Source organism: Symsagittifera roscoffensis, chromosome 5 (assembly GCF_963678635.1).
Source record: "Symsagittifera roscoffensis chromosome 5, txSymRosc1.1, whole genome shotgun sequence".
In the NCBI taxonomy this organism is placed as follows: Eukaryota; Metazoa; Xenacoelomorpha; order Acoela; family Convolutidae; genus Symsagittifera; species Symsagittifera roscoffensis.
The window spans coordinates 33824417-33830326 of record NC_087066.1 but is presented as its reverse complement, the minus strand read 5'-3'; the positions used below and the strand labels follow the sequence as shown (position 1 = coordinate 33830326).

Below are 5910 nucleotides of genomic sequence, written 5' to 3'. Positions count from 1 at the left end.
GCAAAGATACAAGAAATAAAAATTTCAAAAAGTTTCTCCCAAATCAGTTTTCTTTGCTGAGGACTCGTTCAAGTGACTACTGCAAGGAAGTGAGAATTTCAATCTGCGAATGAAAAATTAGACCGAATCACAAGTGAAAAAGCTTTAAAATAACCCCAGATAGTTGCAAAACGACGCAAAAAAAATAGTTTTTTGAAATTTATAATTCGTGAAACATTCATTGTCTTAAAAACTAAGTTTTTCAACATTTTTTTTTCGGAATATTTCATAGCAGTTCGACTTACGACTGAAAGGATCTCAATATAGTGTATCATCTAACGCGCGCAAAAAACAACCACGACGTTCCTGCACATCTTCAGTTGTCTGTAAAACTCGGGTCAAGTTTCATATAATTTTATTGTTCCGATGATTTGAAAAATGGGGAGAAACTTTGTTTTCGGATGTGCTTTAGTTTATTTTTTCTTTTTGTTTTCCGCGAAAAATCAGATACCTCAAAGATTCATCGGACTGGGTTCAGTGATATATCAAACTACAGCCCTTTCAATCGTGATTCGAACCATTTTGAAAATTTCCGAAAAACATTCCAGTGTCGAGAGAAACCATTTTGAAACTATTGGTTTTTCGTCTTATTTCGAGCGAATTAAGATAGCGACCAGGCTTACATCAGCTGATTTATGTCTAATCTAAGTTCCAACATTTCAGTTTAATGAAGTAAAGATAGTTTTTGGAGTTTTTTGCTCATTTTAGGAAACAAAAAAATCAGAAAAGCTGAAAAAAATTCATGCAAAAAAATTTGAATTGAAGAAAAAAACAATGTCGAATTTTTTAAAATTTTTAATTTGACTGTTTTGCTTTTCTGGTCATTTTGACCTAATGTTTATTGTTCTATGACTGTTAATAAAGCCTAAATTATAGTATTACATGAGATTCTTTTATCACACTATGCAGAAAAAACTACACTGATTTTTAAAAATATATGTAGATATTTTTTGCAGTTATTTAAAGAATATCTTATGTGCGTTTTGTTTCTATTTTTGTTCCGACTTTCGATACGAAAGTAACGGAATATTTGTGCTCGGGTGGGTTTTTTTTTCTTCAGACAAATTTCGACTTTTTAACTAGCCATTTTTGACGGAATTTTTTTATATCATTCGAAAGCCATTGTTGTCCTGAGCTTAAATTTGAAAAGATATTTCACCAGTGATCATTTCTCGTAAAATTATGAGGGTTTAAAGATTGCAATTTTGGCCATTTTGACCAATTTGGGACAATAAACGCGCGATATAATTCGCGCTTTTAATGCGTAAGCGGAGATTTAATCCGTCTTATAAATCGTTCCAAATTGGTTGAAAGAAGCCTATTTGCCATAATTGATTTGTTACAAGGAGCGAAATCTATTGTTTTGTACTTTATATGGCGGGTGGGGGTATGATTTTCATAAAAAACTTCAAATTTTAGAAGAAAAAAAAATTTCATTTTATTTTATTTCATTTAATTTTTTATGTTTTTATGCTGCTCCATAAACCTTAAAAGGCAGTCGGAACATTCAGGGCTTCGCCCTGATACGAGCAGTCTTGTTCTTTTGGCTTACTTAATTAATATTAATTTAACAATACGATGCATACTGACACCAACGTCTGAGTTAGACAAACTTCAAGACATTTTGGCATCACTTGGTAAATAGGCTGAATTCATGTCACCAAAAAAAAACTAAACTTAAATTTAAAAAAAGACTGCTCGTATCAAGGCGAAGCCTTGAATGTTCCGACTGCCTTTTATGGTTTATGGAGCAGCAGTGATAACATTAAAAAAATTAATGAAATAAAAAAAAATGAAATTTTTTTTCCAAAATTTGAAATTTTTTATGAAAATCATCCCACCCACACGCCATATAAAGTACAAAAAGATAGATTTCGTTCCCTGTAACAAATCAATTATGGCAAATAAGCTTCGTTCAACCAATTTGGAATGATTTATAAGACGCATTAAATCTCCGCTTACGCGTTAATATCGCGAATTATATCGCGCGTTAATTGTCCCAAATTGGTCAAAATGGCCAAAATGGCTATCTTTAAACCCTCATAGCTTTACGAAAAATGATCACAGGTGAAATATCTTTTCAAATTTAACGTCAGGTCAACAATGGCTTTCGAATGAAATAAAAAAATTCCGTCAAAAATGGCTAGTTAAAAAGTCGAAATTTGTCTGAAGAAAAAAAAACCCACCCCGAGCACAAATATTCCGTTACTTTCGTATCGAAAGTCGGAACAATAATTTGATAAAAGTTTAGTCTAATTGGAAGTTTTCACAATTGTCTCTGAAATCATTGGCTCAAAAACTGAAGAGCCTATTTCTCTGGCTTTTGTGCCTAACCATGTCGGAGCAGTTACGTAATTTGCCTAAACATGAAACTAAAGAATCGCTACAGCTTAAAAATGTCGACGAAAACACTACTCCCCGCCACTCTAGATAAAAATAGAACGTCTTCTTTTTGAGGACTCATAATACATAAAACTTGCGTAAGCCCTTAAGCAGGGTCGGAACTCTATAGTGTTTTTTTGCTCGATAATGTTTGTTTGATCAGTTTCAGATTGATCAACCTAAAACTCAACTTCTCTGCATTTATCATTGAAACAGAGAATAATTCTCTTTAAAAATTCTTCCTTCAGGTTTAAGACTCCCCATATTATGGCCAATGGTCACGTTTCGCTCCGGTTTAGAATGAAAATTTTAGACACTACATAAGAGCAGGGGCGGAGTTAAGGGGGGGGGGGGGGGTGGGGGTGCGGACGCCTCCCCCCTCAGGGATTCGACCCCATGCCAACCCAAAAGGTCCCCCCTTTGGTATTTTTTGCGAAATCATTTTTTGGCCGACCGACCCTAAAATTTTTCTAAAGGCGCCTTTGGCGCCAATATATACCAACTTTGAGGGGGAGCGCGCGCCAAAACAACGCTACTTTTTTTGTCAAAATTTTCCAAAAAATGCCCCAAAACGGCTTTTTTGACCTGTTTTTTCAAAAATTTGTCTGCGGCGCAGAAAATTTGGGCAAAACAGGAAAACAGGGTCTTTTTACTACTTTGGGAGAGCTCGGAAATTCAATTTGGTCGACCTAAAAAAAGTCGTCAAAATCCTAGATCCGCCCCTGCATAAGAGTCATGTTAATTTTTTTTTATTAAACAAAAAAACTGTATCATTTATCAATCAAAGAAGTTTAACAAATTAAAATCACTTTGGAAAATAAGAAATTTTCGGGAAATATGATGTTGACTGCAAAATTCAACAAAAAATAATCAAACAATCTTTATTTTTTAAACTCGATGTTTATCTCATTTGTTACATGAAGTGTAATAATGAAGTAACTGGCCAAAAAAATGCATTAGTTTTAAAAACAATTAAACAGTGTGCCACCATCCCGAATAAATCTGCATAGAAGACGAATCACTATATTGAACCATAAACTTTGAAAGAACTACTTGAATTGTGGCCGATCTGCACTGAGCTACAAAAATGCATCAAATAGAGGTCTATAATTTTTTTTTAATTTTAAAACGACAAAAACGAGAATTACCTCTTTCACCCGAGTAAGTTACAACTACATATACGAAATTTTTAAAAATACACAAAGAATAAGCTGACTAAAGTGTCACATTCAGATTAATCAGATTGCCTGAAAGAGACACCAAACTTTTTTTATTTTTCCTTTTCGCAGTTTTTTTTACATGTAATTCATTGTAAAAACACTAACTTAAAAATCTGTTTGCTTTTTTGAAAACATGTTTGAAAAGTGGAAGGACTACAAATCAAGTATAAAACGGTCCAATATTACTGCTGATGAACAATTTTTTTTCGACACAACATTCTGTGACCAAAATAACAAGAGAAAAGCAAGGTAAACTTCTAGATGAGAATTATTTTAGGTTTGAGACAACTTCGGAAGTATTGAAGTTGTATGAAAATTTGATTGATAAATAAGTCGATAAAACACACAAAATGTGCCAATCACTGTTAAGATTCTCATTTTTCAACTAAAAAAGGCGGACAATTTCATGGCAATATATGAGAAGGCGGCACAAACTTCGAAAACGAACTCGAGCTATATTTTTTTCCCAAAACCAAAAAAAGCATACAATTGAAAAAATTTTGCCTCAGGAAAAACTTTCTCTACTTCTACTAAAAAAGAATTCGCACAGGCACTCAATTTAAACCGAAGGAAAAATCAGAAACATTTACTGTTAAAAACTTATAATTTATTATTATTATTATTTTTTATAATGCATAATACAAAACAGAATCAATTTTGAGCAGTCTTTTTGAGGATCAAAAACGTTTTGACTTCGAAGAAAATTGTCCGTTTCTGATGTTTTTTTTTAAAATTTTAATCGATAATTAGCCTCGTATGTTCATCTTTACATCCATTATGGTGTTTAATCGATAGACTTTTTCAAGAACTTTGTTGAAGCTACATACGAAAGAACGAGCCAGACATGGGTTACAACCAAGAAAATTCCCACAGTCAATTGAACTTTATTTCCAAGATTACAAGTACAGGCAAACCTATACTAGCCTATACAATTATTGTGTTCCGTGTTTCGCCGTACAAGTCAAACCTGAAAATTTAAAAAATCTGTGAAAATAGCCGAGCACACTAGTCTGAAGTATCAAGAGCTAGTATAGGTTTGGTGGTGTTTGTGGACTTGGAACTAAAATCAACAGGCTTAGGGAACTTGCATGAGAGCAACACAAATACGGTTCGTTCGTAAGTTTTTAAGAAAGTAGTTTTTTGTTGTAACATTAAGTATTATGAGAATTGCAAAAATATGATTCAGCAAACTTGCTGAGGAAATGTGGGCATAAACTTTGATTGTTCCGACTGCCCTACAAAATCGATAAAAAAGTTAGAATTTTTTCATCTTTCTTCACTTAATCTAGACCAACTTTTTTATCTAGACCATCTTTACAAAAGTTGACTGCGTATGAGTATTGCTCTGGAAATAATCAGATTGCCAAGCAAGTATGCTTGCCACTAGCTTAAATGCTGTTGGAAGCGCTCGATTAATTGTTAATAATTTCAAAGGGAATTAATACAGCGAATTTTCCCGCAATCATAATCGTTTCAAATGAGGCAAACTAAATGGAAATTTTATTTCGACTCAATTTTTTTTTATGCTTGATGTGGCAGCACAAAATTTAATAGTTTCAACGCGGAATGATAAGACGAATTATTCCCCACTTTTAATCGTTCCAAACTGAATTGAGGCAAGCCAATTGGTCGTTTGGTCAACTCAAATTTTTTATATTTGATAATGCCAATAGAAAATTTTGTAATTCATCAAAACTTTATCAAATAAAAACTATTAGAGACGAGCTAAGGGGCAGTCGATACATTCATAGCTTCTGTTATACGAATAGTCTTGTTTGATTATGGTGACTCATTAAAAAGAAGAAATTGCTCGCTTCCTTTCAATTTGGAATGTCTTAAACTGCAGCTAACTTGTTAAAACTACGAGATAAGGTCGGTAGTTAGTTATACCAAATTAGTCACACTAGCAATTTTCAAACACTCGCAAATATATATATATATATATATATATATATATATATATATATATATATATATATATATATATAGTCAAAACTAAAAATTTTAATTTGAGCTCTAAAATCAGGAATTTTCAGATGAATTTGAAAAAACAGAACCTGTCAAATTTGGCTAAAAACTTGAAAACAAGAATTTTGGGAAAAAATCAAGTCCAGAAACTAAAAAAGTTAAATGGGTCTGGAGACTTAGAAAAACCACCCAAAAAAACTTATCTCAGTTTCTTCAAAAGTCAAAAAAAGCAGCGTCTTTCCTGTTATACCAACCCAAAACTGACATTTTTGATATCCAAGTGGATTATTATGCTGGAATC

The 5910-nt window shown here is 32.8% G+C and overlaps 1 protein-coding gene across 1 annotated transcript in view; it reads left to right on the top strand.

Moving 5' to 3' along the window:
* Positions 1-5910, top strand: part of LOC134845755 (serine/threonine-protein kinase 36-like) — a 332187-nt gene that overhangs the window by 199891 nt on the left and 126386 nt on the right. The window lies entirely within an intron of this gene.